This window comes from Triticum urartu, chromosome 6A (assembly GCF_056163025.1).
Source record: "Triticum urartu cultivar PI428250 chromosome 6A, HENAU_Tu73, whole genome shotgun sequence".
Classification (NCBI taxonomy): Eukaryota; Viridiplantae; Streptophyta; class Magnoliopsida; order Poales; family Poaceae; genus Triticum; species Triticum urartu.
Genome location: NC_141878.1, coordinates 167968013 through 167986161, shown reverse-complemented (window position 1 = coordinate 167986161; position 18149 = coordinate 167968013). Strand labels below are relative to the sequence as shown.

General features: G+C 42.7%; 1 pseudogene; it reads left to right on the top strand.

The window, feature by feature from the left end:
- Window positions 1–359: 359 nt before the first annotated feature.
- LOC147964603 (uncharacterized) lies at window positions 360–17316 on the top strand (annotated as a pseudogene).
- The last annotated feature ends 833 nt before the right edge of the window (window positions 17317–18149 follow it).

Below are 18149 nucleotides of genomic sequence, written 5' to 3'. Positions count from 1 at the left end.
GTATTTTGTGCATCCCTCTCTATCTCTCCTATCCCACCCCAAAATCCATGGACCCAATAGAGGATGAATGGAGATGAACACATATTTTTTGAACCAAACCATCAATGGATGGCAAGGAGTAACCACTTGGAAGGAATTTAAGTGGACTTTGTTAAAATCTTGGCTTGTGTCCCAGAAATTGAGGCCTTATGGAAAGGATATGAAGAAACCTTGTGCATACAAATTTTGTGGAGAAATAGGACACATCCATAAAGAAAACAAGGACGAATACCCTCATAAGCGGAGGATTACCAAAGGAGTTAGCCGAGGACCTCAGGGAACTTCGATTGGAGATTGTTCCCAAAGATTTTTTTGCAGCAATGGAAGTTCAGTCTACATTGTTGGAAAAGATCCGTGAAGCTCAGAAGGATGACAAAGAGATTGCTGAGGTAAAAGAGAGGATGAGCAAAGGAAAGGCCAAAGGTTTTCGTTAGGATGAGCATGACACCTTATGGTTCGAGGACCGTGTATACATGCCCAATAATGCAAATATCAGGAAGTTAATACTTCAGGAGGCTCATGACTCACCATACTCGATTCGCCCTGGAAACACCAAGATGTATTTGGATTTGAAGGAGCGTTTTTGGTGGACTGGTATGAAGAAGGATATTGCGGAGTATGTAGTCGTAGGTGATGTATGCCAGAGAGTAAAGGCAGAGCATCAGAAGCCAGGATTACTACAGCCTATGCCGATACCCGAATGGAAGTGGGATATGCTTGGCATGGATTTCATTACCAGATTTCCCAGAACCCGATCGGGATATGATTCTATCTGGGTAGTAGTTGATTCGCTTGACCAAAGTGGCTCACTTTATCCCAGTGAAAACCACCTATACAAGTGCGAAGTTGGCCAAGATATATTTGACCAGGATCGTATGTCTGCATGGAGTTCCGAGGACCATCATATCAGATCGAGGAACACAGTTTACCTCAAAGTTTTGGAATCAGCTGCACCAGACTTTGGGTACGAGGCTAGAGTTCAGTACAGCCTTTCATCCGCAGACCGATGGATAGACCGAGGGAGTCAATCAGAATCTGGAGGACATGTTGAGAGCGTGTGCGCTAGATTATGGATCTAGTAGGGATGATAATCTACCTCACGCGGATTTCTCATACAACAACAGTTACCAAGCCAGTTTGAAGGATGACCCCTTTTGGAGCTTTGTATGGGAGAAGGAGCCCGACACCGTTGATATGTGATGAAGTTGGAGATCGTCAGTTGTCTGGACCAAATGTGATCAAGGAGTCAGAAGAGAATGTTAAGTTGATTCGAGATAGACTGAAGGTAGCTCAGTACAGGAAGAAGAGTTATGAAGACTCAAAAACACAAGGAGGTAGTCTATGAAATGGGAGACAGAGCATGTCTTCGTGTGTCCTCTCTACGAGGAGTTAATAGATTTGGAGTTAAGGGAAAGTTAGCCCCGAGATTTGTAGGACCATACCGAGTTTTGGAGCGTATGGGAGAAGTGGCCAACAAGTTGGAGTCACCCGAAGGACTGTCAGGAGTTCTTGATGTGTTTCACATTTCCCAGTTGAAGAAGTGCCATGCAGAGACGGCCAATATTCCCCTGTAAGGACACTTGACCCTGGAAAGGATAATGATGTTCCATGAAGTGGAGTATGGACTTCATAAGTATAAGTTTTTATCTCGGTATGTGGGATACCCCAAGTATATAAAGGGATGAAGTACTATTGGATATAAAGGAGGTATGATGTTGGAAATATGGATCAATGGAAATTCCATGATGAGTCTGAGTAATCATGTCCTAGTTTGGTGCCAATAGAAGGAAGGAAGACAGTATAATTGGATGGATTTAAGAATACTAGGAAGTGTGAAGTTGGAATAATGATCAGTTGCCCGATGATAAGTTCAAGGACTACAAGTGATGAGATGGGCCATAACCCACAGGCCCCAGGACCTGCCAGGAAGTAAGCACACTCTTGCTGAATGAAAACCCTGGGAGAAGTTACGATTTTAGCGACAGACGATCTTATAGGAGTAACGCAAAACCTGAGAGTGGTGAAGGAACGATAGATGTTTGTCTGGCTTGCAGAATCTATGGATATATCCGAACTTGGTTCGTCGACAAGAGAAATTCTGCAATGCTTGTGGGGATGACCGAGTGTTAGAATGCGAGATTCGCTAAACTATATACAAGGTAATGATTTGGGTGTGGGATGGATTGATCACCATACCGACTTACTCTTATTATTCGCCTTGCTATGTGGGATGGTAAATCTGAGTGACTTACCCATAGTGGAGCGACAACGATATTAAACCTTGTTTAAACCTTAGAATGGTATAGCAATTTTTTCCCATGTACAAGGCAGTTTTTGCCAACCGTAGGTTATACAGTGAGGATCAACCAGACCCATTTCCTGCAGGAGAAACCCTAAATTGTTAACCACCATGAGATACCGATAGTTAGTTAGTATTGGCGCCAGACCCGTCAGCTAAGAAGACCCAATCTCGGAATAACCTTACCAAGAGGAAAGGATAGAAGAATTGAGGAAAAGGTTATGCCACTACGGGAAGAGCCCAGAGAAGGAATTATCCTTACGATCTGAGAAGACCGACACTGTCAAGAATAAGGATGGAGTATATGAGTTTTGATGTGACCGTAACAATGATTCTAAGGGTGGTAGCACCCTAGACCCCGAAGACGATCGATGGATTTTGAGAAGACCCCAAACCTAACCCATTTCTTTCTAGCCTCTCTGAATCCCGAGGACGAGATTCATTTTAAGGGTGGTAGGTTTGTAACATCCCAAAATTGTAAATTTTGGAATGTTATAATAAATAGATAGATTTGATTGATTGTTTGATTTATTGTGTGAAATTCGAAAGTTTTTGAAAGTTAAATGAGAGGGAATAAAAGGACTTTCCCAAACTTTCATTTTGCATTCGTGATCTCTGTGAATTCAAATTCTTTTCACCACAAAACCCTGGAGAGAAGATGACATGACTTCTTCAATAGCCTTTAATAAAGTCAAACATGTAGCCTCCAAGGGTCGGCTTAATCTAAAAAAATAAGTCGGGTCACCAATAACCTTTAGCAAAATCATACATGTAGACCCCAAGGTCTAGCTCAATCTGACAATCATAAGCCGGGTCTTCATAAGAATTGAAAATGACCTACATTAGCCCCCAAGTGCCGAGTATATTGCTTGCAATGTGCTCTGGGACTTAAATATCTGTATGACATTGATGTTGCTCATTGTGTAATAACCATTTCTTTAACACTATACTTCAAGAAGAGTTGATCATGAAAGAGTCACAACTAAGTGACTTGAAGAAAAACATTGAACTTCAACACGCTGAAATTGCCAAGGCCGAGTCACAGCTAAAGACTTCATCAGAATATTTGGAGAAGGCCAAGGCAAGTTTTGACACCGAAAGAACCACCTGGGAGGCCGATAAGGCTGCCCTGCAGCAGAGAGCCGAAGATGCTGAAGCTGCACTTAAGCCGGTTACTGAAGAGATAGCCAGCTTAAAGCAACACATTATTCAAATGACATCTGCCATCTTTGGTAAGATTCATACCCAACTCAAAATTCGTTTCAGTATTTATTTGACTCGCTTGGCGACTTATAACATGCAATGTTTTTAACCTGCTTGGCGACTCTTATGCCTCAACTAAACAAGCTCCAAAAGCGCCAGCCTTGGTGAAAGTATGCTGCTGAAATTAAAGGCAGTGTACTCATTGACCGAGCAGCTATACAATGGAACTCTGCACGGCCTCATTGCCCCGTCAGGTGGGAAAAAAGCCTCCAACACTTCTCAAGACCGTGCTAGAGCCGTTCTCAATAGCGCCGGCTCAAATCGAAGAATGCCGATTGTCAGCCGCCAGAGCTGGAGCCATTGTCGCTCTGGGTTGAGCCAAAGCATGGCAAGCAAAACTTGACCCAGAAGAGATAGGCACCGGATGCCCCGAATTTAAAGATGACGGGTCAACTTTTGAAGAACAAGATTTTAACAAGTGCGTCAGGGAGATGCGGCCCATGGCGTGCAAGCTTATTGAAGAACTGAATCTGAAGCACTACACGCCGGGTTATGATGATCAAAACAACAAAATTAAGCCGCCCACCCATGAAGTGATGAATCTTGTTCCCGCCAGGCATTTGCACCTCTTTGCCCCTGATCTTGACTCTGCTCCAATTATAAATGATGAAGCCATATTCGAGGCCTTAACCAGCATCGACTGGACATCACCTGACCTTCAGATGGTTGAAGAAGAAGAGTCAGCACGGGATGACCCGGAGTTGTCAACTCGCCAAGATTCATAGTTATGACGGTCCAGGCGGCTTGCAGGCTGATACGTCCATTCTGCACCATGCTTTTATATCGATATTTATTGCATTATGGGCTGTTACTACACGTTATGTCACAATACTTATGCCTATTCTCTCTTATTTTACAAGGTTTACATAAGGAGGGAGAATATCGGCAGCTGGAATTCTGGGCTAGAAAAGGAGCAAATATTAGAGACCTATCCTGCACAACTCCAAAAGTCCTGAAACTCCACAAAAATCATTTTTGGAAATAATAAAAAATATTGAGCGGAAAAAGTACGCCAGAGGGGGACCCACCTGGCCACGAGGGTTGGGTGCGCGCCCTACCCCCCAGGGCGCGCCCCCTGCCTCGTGGCCCCCTGTTGGCTCTCCGGTGGCCATCTTTTGCTATATGAAGTCTTTCGTCAAGGAAAAAATCATAAGCAACCTTTTGGGACGAGACTCCGCCACCACGAGGCGGAACCTTGGCGGAACCAATCTAGGGCTCCGGCAGAGCTGTTCTGCTGGGAACACTTCCCTCCGGGAGGGGGAAATCATCGCCATCGTCATCACCAACGCTCCTCTCATTGGGAGAGGGCAATCTCCATCAACATCTTCACCAGCACCATCTCCTCTCAAAACCCTAGTTCATCTCTTGTATCCAATTCTTGTCTCCAAGTCTGGGATTGGTACTAGTAGTTTGCTAGTAGTGTTAATTACTCCTTGTAGTTGATGCTAGTTGGTTTATTTGGTGGAAGATCATATGTTCAAATCCTTTATGCATATTAATACCCCTCTAATTATGAACATGAATATGCTTTGTGAGTAGTTATGTTTGTTCCTGAGGACATGGGAGAAGTCTTGCTATTAGTAGTCATGTGAATTTGGCATTCGTTCGATATTTTGATGAGATGTATGTTTTCTAGCCTCTAGTGGTGTTATGTGAACGTCGAATACATAACACTTCACCATTGTTGGGCCTAGAGGAAGGCATTGGGAAGTAATAAGTAGATGATGGGTTGCTAGAGTGATAGAAGCTTAAACCCTAGTTTATGCGTTGCTTCGTAAGGGGCTGATTTGGATCCATATGTTTCATGCTATGGTTAGGTTTACCTTAATACTTTTGTTGTAGTTGCGGATGCTTGCAATAGAGGTTAATCATAAGTGGGATGCTTGTTCAAGTAAGAACAGCACCCAAGCACCGGTCCACCCTGTAGGATCTAGAAGTAGATGTGTCTAGAGGGGGGGTGATTAGACACTTAGTGCTAAAGTTGCAATTTTTAATCTTTTTCGGTTTAAGTGGAGTTTAGGCACAATTTCAACACACACAATACATATCAAGCAAGCATGCAAAGAGTATATGAGCAGTGAAATGTAAAGCATGCAACTTGCAAGAATGTAAAGGGAAGGGTTTGGAAAGATCAAACGCAATTGGAGACACGGATGTTTTTCCCGTGGTTCGGATAGGTGGTGCTATCCTACATCCACGTTGATGGAGACTTCAACCCACGAAGGGTAAGGGTTGCGCGAGTCCACACAGGGCTCCACCCAAGGGCAACGGTTGCGCGAGTCCACGAAGGGCTCCACCCACGAAGGGTCCACGAAGAAGCAACCACCCACAAAGGGTCCACGAAGAAGCAACCTTGTCTATCCCACCATGGCCATCGCCCACGAAGGACTTGCCTCACTAGCGGTAGATCTTCACGAAGTAGGCGATCTCCTTGCCCTTACAAACTCCTTGGTTCAACTCCACAATCTTGTCGGAGGCTCCCAAGTGACACCTAGCCAATCTAGGAGACACCACTCTCCAAGAAGTAACAAATGGTGCGTAGGTAATGAACTCCTTGCTCTTGTGCTTCAAATGATAGTCTCCCCAACACTCAACTCTCTCTCATAGGATTTGGATTTGGTGGAAAGAAGATTTGAGTGGAAAGCAACTTGGGAAGGCTAGAGATCAAGATTCATATGGTAGGAATGGAATGTCTTGGTCTCAACACATGAGTAGGTGGTTCTCTCTCAGAACAAATGAGTTGGAATGGTGTGTGTGTTTTGATGGCTCTCTCACTGAATGAGAAGGAGGTGGAGGGGTATATATAGCCTCCACACAAAATCCAACCGTTACACAGTTTTCCAATCTCGGTGGGACCGAATCAATAAACTCGGTCGGACCGAAAATATAAACCTAATGACCGTTAGTGATTTCGGTGGGACCGACATGCAACTCGGTAGGACCGATTCGGTTAGGGTTTGGGCATAACGTAATCTCGGTGAGACCGATTACACAAACTCGGTGAGACTGAATTTGGTAATTAGCTAACCAGAGAGTTGGTCAGGCAAACTCGGTGGGACCGATTTGCTCTTTCGGTGAGACCAAGTGGAACTCGGTGAGACCGAAAAGTTACAAAAGGGAAACACTGAGTTTATATTGCAATCTCGGTGGGACCGATTACACAAACTCGGTGGGACCGAGAATATTGCAATGGGTAACAGAGAGTTTGCAACCCCATCTCGGTGGGACCGAGAACCGAATTGCTAGGGTTTGGCAGTGGCTAATGACAAGTGAAACTCGGTGGCGCCGGATAGGAAGAATCGGTAGGACCGAGTTTGGCTTAGAGTTTTGGTCATATGTGGATATGGGAAAGTAGTTGAGGGTTTTTGAGCATATCACTAAGCACATGAAGCAAGAGGCTCATTAAGCAACACCTCATCCCTCCTTAATAGTATTGGCTTTTCCTATGGACTCAATGTGATCTTGGATCACTAAAATATAAAATGAAGAGTCTTGAGCTTTTGAGCTTGAGCCAATCCATTTTCCTTAGCATCTTGAAGGAGTTCCCACAACCTTTAGTCCATGCCACTCCATTGTTGAACTTATCTGAAACATGCTGGATAGAAGTGTTAGTCCAACAAGAGATATGTTGTCATCAATTATCAAAACCACCTAGGGAGCACTTGTGCTTTCAATCTCCCCCCTTTTGGTAATTGATGACAACATACATCAAAGCTTTAGATAAATATATACAGAACAGCAAGTAAAGCTTTGGAAGAACATGTAGCAAGCATAGGCTCCCCCTACATGTATGCACTCATGTAAATATGAAATATAGAGGCATGTGAGAGCATAATCATGACAGAGTAGGCAATGTGTTACATGTATCTTGGACATATGCATCAGAGCAAAAGATTATTAAGGAAAATACCTTCATGCTCATGAGTCCTTCTTGCAAACAGTATGTACATAAGCAAGAACTCCTCATACTCATGATTTTGATGCATATACTTACCTTGTGGTCTCGAGTTGGCTTAGGATGGAATGAACCTGCAAACAAGGTTAGATAACACAGGTACATCCACTAGCCAGAGCAAACAAAAGAAACCACAAGAATGCCAAGACTGGGATGACATGTAGAGAGTGATAACATTGGATTCAACATGTCCCCAAGAATAAAGATATGCAATGAATTTGGCTGATTTCTTTTCCCTTAGGTGTCTTGCTCCCCCTGAATCTTACATGGGATATTGGGAGAAGATAGGAAACAGAAAATCAGAGCTGAAAGATATGAATAGAACTTAATTCAAATGAGTTCATATGAACATGTCTTTCCCCCAAAAAGACATGTGGCATCTCTCCTCTTGAGCATCAAGCATCTGGGATCCTTGAGTATTTTTCTCTCCCTGGAGATCTCTCTCTCCCCCTTAACAACATCTGGGATCCTTGAGACTTTCTCTCCCCCTTAACAACATCTGGGATCCTTGAGACTTTCTCTCCCCCTTAATACTTTTTCTCTCTTGGTGTGATCTCTCTTTCCTACAAGCTTTGATGTGATCTCTCTCTCCCCCTTTGACATCAATTTCCAATAAGGTTTGTCCTGGAATCCGTCGAATGGGTTTGGTCCTTGAGATTCAGCACAAAGCAGAGGATAAAATTGTGATGCTTGTGGAGGACAAGATTCATTGAGTGGAGCTGGATCATAAGAAATGTAGAACAAGTGGCAAACTGTTTTTATGATTGTAAAGTCGGTGGCACCGAGTGGCACATTTCGGTGGTACCGAAAAGATTCGGTTGGACCGAAATTTGCAAGTCGGTGAGACCGAGTTTACACAGAGAAAAACACTTGTCACCTCAGCTCACTAGTCAAGTAAGATCTCACAAAGATTTGCAATGAATTAGCTGATGGATTTGCAAGGAATTTGATGCAGAAATATGCAGAACAAAAACAAACAGGAAAAAGTGAAAGTTTCTAGATGAAGTTTTTTTTGATTTTTTTTTATTTGAGAAAGAAGGAAACAAATATGCAAGGAACAAATGCAATAACTCAGAAAAGGACACAAGAGAACTTCATCTAGAATTGGGCGGTGACATAGTCACCTATGTTAGAGTATATTGACTTAGGAGTCAAGTGAGGACACTTGATCATAGGTCATACTCATCGTTTAAACTCAAAATGGGGTTACCATTTTTCGTTTAAGCATCTTGATGTATTCACATCTTGTTGAGTTGCTTTGACTCATGTCTTGGAGTAAAGCTTGTCTAAGATGGAATGACATACCTTGGTTGGTGGTGTGGTTCTTGCTCATGTAGTTGAACTTGTGTGGGTGCTCAAGGTTGATGTAGTTCATCAAGAGTTGGGAGCACCACTTGGAGTTTGAGTTCATCTACCTACATGGGTTAGTTCTTGCAAGGAAGAGCACTTGTGTATCCAAAAATGACAATCATGAAGCTTAACATAGAATTTGTCAAAGGATATGTTTGAATGGTTTTGTGCTTCCTTGTCTTCAACCACTATTGTGTAGAGTCTTGGTCTTGTAGAGATTGCTCAAGATGTGAGTGAGTTGCAATCTCATGGAATTAAATTCAACCAATCACCTACATGGGTTAGACAACATGCAAGGTGCAAATATATCCAAGACATAAGATAGTTATCATAAGAGATATATCATGGATTAGTCATAAGCTCATGTCTTTCATGTATCCAATGGAGTTTCTACTCCAAGTTCGAGGCATCAATGATGTTCAATTCTCCTCTCAACCTGCAGAACACTTTCTCATCAAGCGGTTTAGTGAATATATCCGCTAATTGCTTATCGGTGCGAACATGCTCAAGATTGATGTCACCCTTAGCAACATGATCTCGAATGAAATGATGACGAACTTCAATATGCTTAGTTCGAGAATGTTGTACAGGATTGTGACCAATTTCGATAGCACTTTCATTGTCACAAAGCAGTGGAACATGTTTCACATAAATCCCATAATCTTTAAGAGTTTGGGTCATCCAAAGTAATTGAGCACAACATGAACCAGCGGCAATGTATTCCGCTTCGGCGGTGGATAAGGATACCGAGTTTTGTTTCTTGGAGGACCAAGACACAAGAGATCTACCAAGAAATTGACAAGTACCTGAAGTGGACTTTCTATCAACCTTGTCTCCGGCATAATCTGAGTCGGAATAGCCAACAAGATCAAAAGAAGACCTCTTAGGATACCAGATGCCAAAATTTGATGTATGGATTAAATATCTCACTATCCTTTTCACAGCCTTAAGATGACAATCTTTAGGAGCAGCTTGATATCGTGCACACATGCACACACTTAGCATAATATTGGGACGTGAAGCACATAGGTATAACAATGAACCAATCATAGAGCGATGAACCTTTTGATCAACAGGTGCACCATCTTTGGTCAAATCATTATGTCCACTAGTAGGCATGGGTGTAGACATACCTTTGCATTCTTGCATATTGAACTTCTTGAATAAGTCCTTGGTGTACTTTGTTTGAGAGACAAATGTACCTTCCTTAGTTTGCTTGGTTTGCATCCCGAGAAAGAATTTGAGTTCACTCATCATAGACATCTCAAACTTCTCTGACATTAGCTTTCCAAACTTTTCACTAAAGAGAGGGTTAGTTGAACCAAATATGATGTCATCAACATAAATTTGGCATACAAATAGTTCTCCATTAACCCTTTTAGTAAAAAGAGTAGAATCAATTTTACCAATTTCAAAACCACTAGTAGTAAGGAACTTGGTCAAGCATTTATACCATGCTCTAGGAGCTTGTTTAAGACCATAAAGAGCTTTATGAAGTTTGTAAACATGATTAGGTTTCTTAGGATTGACAAAGCCGGGAGGTTGTTTGACATAAACTTCTTCCTCTATTTCTCCATTTAGAAAAGCACTTTTAATGTCCATTTGGTACAAGGTGATATTATGGTGATTAGCATAGGCAAGTAAGATGCGAATGGACTCAAGTCTAGCAACGGGAGCATATGTCTCACCATAGTCCATACCTTCGACTTATGTGTATCCTTGGGCGACGAGACGTGCTTTGTTGCGAACCACTTGTCCATCTTCATCTTGCTTATTGTGAAACACCCATTTGGTACCAATGATGTTGTGGTTGTTGTCGGGCTTCTCAACCAATGTCCAAACTTGGTTTCTCTCAAAGTTATGTAGCTCTTCATGCATAGCGTTTATCCAATCCGGATCTTCTAATGCCTCTTCAACCTTCATTGGTTCAATGCTAGAGATGAATGAATAGTTTTCACAAAAGTTAGCTAAACGAGTTTTTGAGCGAGTGATTCTCCCGGTTTGTATATCATTGAGGATTTGCTCGACGGGATGATCTTTGGCAATTCTTGCTCGAACTCGTGAGAGCTTTTGCTTGGGTCTTTGTTGAACATCTTCTTCATCTTGTTCTTCTTCTTGGCCTTCTTCATTGTTGACGTCGTCGTTCTCTTGTCGTGGTGGAGAAGGAGGTCGTTGATGTTCATCTTGACGTACTTCCTCGTTTTCTTCATCTTGGTGTGTCCCACTTGTGGATGCTTCCGTGTCGATTCTTGGTTCACCTTGTTGTGAAGTAGAAGCTTCCACTTGGACGGATGAAGTACTCTCCTTCACCTCTGTTGGACGAATTTTGCCAATGGACAAGTCTTGAATTGCTTTTGAAGGGTCTTTGTCTCCTACATCAATTGGCAATTGCTCTACTTGCGAGCCATTAGATTCATCAAACTTCACATCTACCATCTCTTCAACCTTTCGGGTGAAATTGTTGTAGACACGGTAAGTGTGAGAGTTTGAGCCATAACCAAGTAGAAAACCTTCATGAGATTTAGGAGCAAACTTTGAACGACGATGCTTATCAAGAATGTAGCACTTTGAGCCGAATACTCGAAAGTATCTAACTTGAGGCTTGTTACCGGTGAGGAGCTCGTATGCCGTCTTGCCGAGTAGCTTGTGAAGATATAAGCGATTTGTTGCGTGACAAGCTGTCTCAACCGCTTCTGCCCAAAAGTGCTTTGGCGCCTTGTATTCATCAAGCATTGTCCTTGCCATTTCAATGAGCGTCCGGTTCTTCCTCTCAACAACTCCATTTTTTTGAGGTGTGTATGTAGCCGAGAACTCGTGTGAAATCCCTTCTTCGTCAAGAAAGGTGTCCACAATTGCGTTCTTGAACTCCGTTCCGTTGTCACTCTGAACCTTCTTGATCTTCACATCAAACTAATTTTGGGCTTTCCTAGCGAAGTTTCTGAAGATCTTCTGGACCTGCGATTTGTCATTCAGGAAGAACACCCACGTAAATCTTGAAAAATCATCAACTATAACTAGACCAAAGGAATTTCCACCAAGACTCTTGTAGGCATTGGGACCAAAAAGATCCATGTGAAGCAGCTCGAGTGGCCTCCTTGTGGTCATGATGTTCTTCACATGATGTCTTCCTCCAACCTGTTTACCTGCTTGACAAGCACTGCAAAGTCTATCATTATCAAATATGACATCGTTAACTCCAAGGATATGATTTCCTTTAATAAGCTTGTCAAGGTTTCTCATGCCAACATGACCTAGTCATCTATGCCACAACCAACCTTTTGAGGATTTAGCAACAAAGCAAGTTTTAGGTTGTGCCTTTTTAGAGAAATCGACAATGTAAAGATCACCTCTACGCATACCCGTAAAGACCATTTTATGATTGTCTCGACGAAATACTTGGCAATCTACCTCAGTAAATAGGACGTTCAAACCAAAATCAGCAAGTCTAGATACTGAAAGTAAGTTATAGCCAAGAGATTCAACGAGCATGACATTTTGAATGGAACTATCATGTGAGATGGCCACCTTACCAAGGCCAACCACTTTACCTTTTGAATTATCACCAAAGGTGACATATTTTCGAGGGCCATTGTTTTCAGCAAGCTCACGGAACATCTCTTCATCTCCGGTCATATGATTAGTGCATCCACTATCAAGAACCCATTACTTTCCTCCTGATTCATATCCCCGAAGATTTGCCATAAGACCAAAATGTCTCATTGCATTATCAAGATCGGAGTCACTATCATCATCATCATAATATTCATGTTCATCATGATCTTGTGACTCATCATTTCCTAGAGAGGGTAATTCATTAGATAGATGACCAAAGTGGTTACTTTTATGAATTCTTATAGCTTTGAGTATGATATCATTAATGATTCCAACATCTCCTTTAGCATGCATAAGATTGGCAAGTTCAAGAAGACATTTACCAAAACTAGGATCACTAGAGTTCATCTTACTCAAGGCAATAGATTTATGGAGAATTTCATCCAAAGTTTTCAAGGAGTGATTGGGAAACCGTTCTTCAAGAAATTTCCATATAGTATAGGCGCAATTTTGAGTAGGCAAACTAGCAATCAAATCTTTGGGCAAACCTCTAATGATGAGCTCAATAGTTCTAAGATTGCGAATCATGTCAATATGTTCATCTAGGGTAGGATGCAAGGGATCAATATGGGGTGCACAAGGGCTAGTAATATACTCGTTCAAATGATATTGATTGAAGATTACAAGCATCTCATTTTTCCACTCATGAAAGTACTTTCCATCAAGAATAGGCACTCTGTGTCTAAGACTCCCTAGAGTAGACACATCCATCTTCCTCCAATGGTGATTAACCAAGGCAATGGAGACCAAAGCTCTGATACCACTTGTAGGATCTAGAAGTAGATGTGTCTAGAGGGGGGGGGGGTGATTAGACACTTAGTGCTAAAGTTGCAATTTTTAATCTTTTTCGGTTTAAGTGGAGTTTAGGCACAATTTCAACACACACAATACATATCAAGCAAGCATGCAAAGAGTATATGAGCAGCGGAATGTAAAGCATGCAACTTGCAAGAATGTAAAGGGAAGGGTTTGGAAAGATCAAATGCAATTGGAGACACGGATGTTTTTCCCGTGGTTCGGATAGGTGGTGCTATCCTACATCCACGTTGATGGAGACTTCAACCCACGAAGGGTAACGGTTGCGCGAGTCCACACAGGGCTCCACCCAAGGGCAACGGTTGCGCGAGTCCACGAAGGGCTCCACCCACGAAGGGTCCACGAAGAAGCAACCACCCACAAAGGGTCCACGAAGAAGCAACCTTGTCTATCCCACCATGGCCATCGCCCACGAAGGACTTGCCTCACTAGCGGTAGATCTTCACGAAGTAGGCGATCTCCTTGCCCTTACAAACTCCTTGGTTCAACTCCACAATCTTGTCGGAGGCTCCCAAGTGACACCTAGCCAATCTAGGAGACACCACTCTCCAAGAAGTAACAAATGGTGTGTAGGTAATGAACTCCTTGCTCTTGTGCTTCAAATGATAGTCTCCCCAACACTCAACTCTCTCTCATAGGATTTGGATTTGGTGGAAAGAAGATTTGAGTGGAAAGCAACTTGTGAAGGCTAGAGATCAAGATTCATATGGTAGGAATGGAATGTCTTGGTCTCAACACATGAGTAGGTGGTTCTCTCTCAGAACAAATGAGTTGTAATGGTGTGTGTGTTCTGATGGCTCTCTCACTGAATGAGAAGGAGGTGGAGGGGTATATATAGCCTCCACACAAAATCCAACCGTTACACAGTTTTCCAATATCGGTGGGACCGAATCAATAAACTCGGTCGGACCGAAAATGTAAACCTAGTGACCATTAGTGATTTCGGTGGGACCGACATGCAACTCGGTAGGACCGATTCGGTTAGGGTTTGGGCATAACGTAATCTCAGTGAGACTGATTACACAAACTCGGTGAGACCGAATTTGGTAATTAGCTAACCAGAGAGTTGGTCAGGCAAACTCGGTGGGACCGATTTGTTCTTTCGGTGAGACCGAGTGGAACTCGGTGAGACCGAAAAGTTACAAAAGGGAAACACTGAGTTTACATTGCAATCTCGGTGGGACCGATTACACAAACTCGGTGGGATCGAGAATATTGCAATGGGTAACAGAGAGTTTGCAACCCCATCTCGGTGGGACCGAGAACCGAATTGCTAGGGTTTGGCAGTGGCTAATGACAAGTGAAACTCGGTGGCGCCGGATAGGAAGAATCGGTAGGACCGAGTTTGGCTTAGAGTTTTGGTCATATGTGGATATGGGAAAGTAGTTGAGGGTTTTGGAGCATATCACTAAGCACATGAAGCAAGAGGCTCATTAAGAAACACCTCATCCCTCCTTAATAGTATTGGCTTTTCCTATGGACTCAATGTGATCTTGGATCACTAAAATATAAAATGAAGAGTCTTGAGCTTTTGAGCTTGAGCCAATCCATTTTCCTTAGCATCTTGAAGGAGTTCCCACAGCCTTTAGTCCATGCCACTCCATTGTTGAACTTATCTGAAACATGCTGGATAGAAGTGTTAGTCCAACAAGAGATATGTTGTCATCAATTATCAAAACCACCTAGGGAGCACTTGTGCTTTCACACCCACATATCAAATTATCAAAGTACCGAACGCGAATCATATGAACGTGATGAAAACTAGCTTGACGATAATTCCCATGTGTCCTCGGGAGCGCTTATCTCCATATAAGAGTTTGTCCAGGCTTGTCCTTTGCTATAAAAAGGATTGGGCCACCTTGCTGCACTTTATTTACTTTTGTTACTTGTTGCTCGTTACAAATTATCTTATCACAAAAGTATTTGTTACCACTTATTTCAGTACTTGCAGAGAATACCTTGCTGAAAACCGCTTATCATTTCCTTCTGCTCCTCGTTGGGTTCGACACTCTTACTTATCGAAAGGACTACGATAGATCCCCTATACTTTTGGGTCATCAAGACTCTTTTCTGGCGCCATTGCCAGGGAGTGAAGTGCCTTTGGTTGGTGGAATTTGGTAAGGAAAAATTTATATAGTGTGCTAAAATTTACTCTCACTTGTTACTATGGAAAGTAATCCTCTGAGGGGCTTGTTCGGAGTATCTTCACCCCGACCAGTAGAGCAAAGAGTTGCTCCTCAACCTACTGAACCTACTGAAAGTGAAAATGTTCCCTTTGAAGTTCCTTCAGGTATGTTAGAAAAACTGCTAGATAATCCTTTTGCAGGAGATGGAACAAAGCATCCTGATGAGCACCTAATCTATGTGGATGAAGCTTGTGGATTATTTAAGCTTGCAGGTATACCCGATGATGTTGTTAAGAAGAAGGTCTTCCCTTTATCTTTGGAGGGAGACGCATCGACATGGTATAGGCTATGTGATGATACAGGGTCATGGAACTACAAACGATTGAAATTGGAATTTCATCAGAAGTTTTATCCTATGCATCTTGTTCATCGTGATCGCAATCATATATATATAGTTTTTGGCCTCGCGAAGGAGAAAGCATTGCTCAAGCTTGGGGGAGGCTTAAATCAATGTTATATTCATGCCCCAATCATGAGCTCTCAAGAGAAATAATTCTTCAAAGTTTTTATGCTCGGCTTTCTGAAAACAATCGCACCATGCTTGATACTTCTTGTGCTGGCTCTTTTACAATGAAGACTATTGAATTCAAATGGAAATTATTGGATAGAATTAAACAAAACTCTGAAGATTGGGACATCGACGAAGGTAAGAAGTCAGGTATGACACCTAAGTTTGATTGTGTTAAATCTTTTATGGATACTGATGTTTTCTGTAAGTTTAGCACTAAATATGGACTTGACTCTGAGGTAGTAGCTTCTTTTTGTGAATCTTTTGCTACTTATGTTGATCTCCCCAAGGAGAAGTGGTTTAAATATCATCCTCCCATAGAAGTAAAAGTAGCTGCACCTACTAAAGTTGAAGAACAGACTGTCACATATAATGATCCTATTGTTCCTACCTCTTATGTTGAGAAACCACCTTTCCCTGTTAGAATAAAGGATCATGCTAAAGCTTCAACTGTGGTTCGTAAAAGCAATATTAGAACTTATACACCTCCTAAGCAAGTTAAGGTTGAACCTAATATTGCTATTGTTAAAGATCTCTTGGCTGATAATATTGATGGGCATGTTATTTATTTCTACGGTGAAACTGCTAGAATTGCCAAAACCTTGTGCTAAAGATAAACATAGACCTGTGGTAGGCATGCCTGTTACTCCCTCCGTCCGGGAAAAGTTGTCACCGTGGCGTTTTTGCAGAAAACCCCTCCCCAAACTCCCGACACAACCCGCACTCCTCGTCTTCTCCAACCGACACACCTCGCCGCTCCGACATGGGCGCATCGATGCCGGAGCTCCCCTGGTCAGCTTCACCGTGCTGCTCCCCTGCTCTCTCGCGCGTCCTCCTCCGCCGCCGGGGATGCCTACGCCACCGGGGATGCCTACGCCACCGCTCCCTCCTGCCTTGCACAGCTCCCCTGCCCCCCTTGTCTGCCTCCCAAATCTCCCCTCTTTCACCCCAAAGTCGTTTATTCTTCCTCCTGCCACGTCTCCTGCTTGCGCGCGGCGACGACACCTCCTCCTCGTTGCCCCCGACGCCGGAGGAGGCACGGGGCAAGCAGCAGTGTCTCGCGCTGCGCTTGCGCCACCTCGGGTGCGTGTGGGCCTACGCGCCGGTCGCTGCCTCGGCCGTGCGCCAGTCCGCAAAGGAGGAGGAAGGGGGTTCCGTTCGCCGCCAAGGCGTACTGGGTATGCTCCTCGAGTCCCCACTCTTCAGACCCCTCCTCACCTCCCTCATCAAGAAGAAGAACAACATGACGCAGGTCCTCTCATCCTTTGTTAGCTTTCATTTTGTTTGAAATTATTTTGGCCAGCAACTCCGTGGTTTGCTTCTGTTGATTCTGGTCTTGTTATGTTGGGGGCGAGCACATGCTGCAGCGTATGGTGATACAGTTCTTTCATTCGGTCAAGTTCTTTCATTCAGTCATGTTCTTTCATTTAGTCAAGTTCTACTAATCCCGCCGCAGGGTAAGACAGTGTGTGTCCCTTTGAAATTGTCACTTGAATTTTGTATAGTTCGGATAGATGTTCCAGTTCTTTCATTGAGTCAAGTTGTACTGCAACTTTATGCAAAAACAAAAAAATAAAATTCTGCTGAAACTGAGAAAAGGCACAGAAACATGAATGTGCTGCCATGTGCCTAAATGTGCCTGAATGTGCTGATAATTCTTTCTCAAATTAGCCTGAATGTGCTACGCTGACCTTTGATGATAGTGTATTCTTCTAAATTATGCATGAATCTGTAGCACACCATGACACTACTATTATTGGATCATCTCCATTTTTATTTTCTCCTTTAGATCATCTCCATTTTTATTTTCATTTTTCAGTTTTACATGTAGATTTTGACCCAAAAAAACATAGTATTTTTAACACTTTTTAGTTTGCATTATCCTGGATATAGAACATGGATCTCTGAATAATTTAAATATTCTGAATAATTCAATAATTGACAAAGTAATAACAATTGAAATGTAGCTTCAAATGTCAAAAATTAGTGTCCTAGATACAGAACATGGACCAGTTTTCAGTTTGCGTAACACTTTTTAGTTTGCATTATCCTTCTCTGAATAATTCAAATGTCCTGGATACAGAACATGGATAACACTGTATATTTAGTGTAGAATCTTTT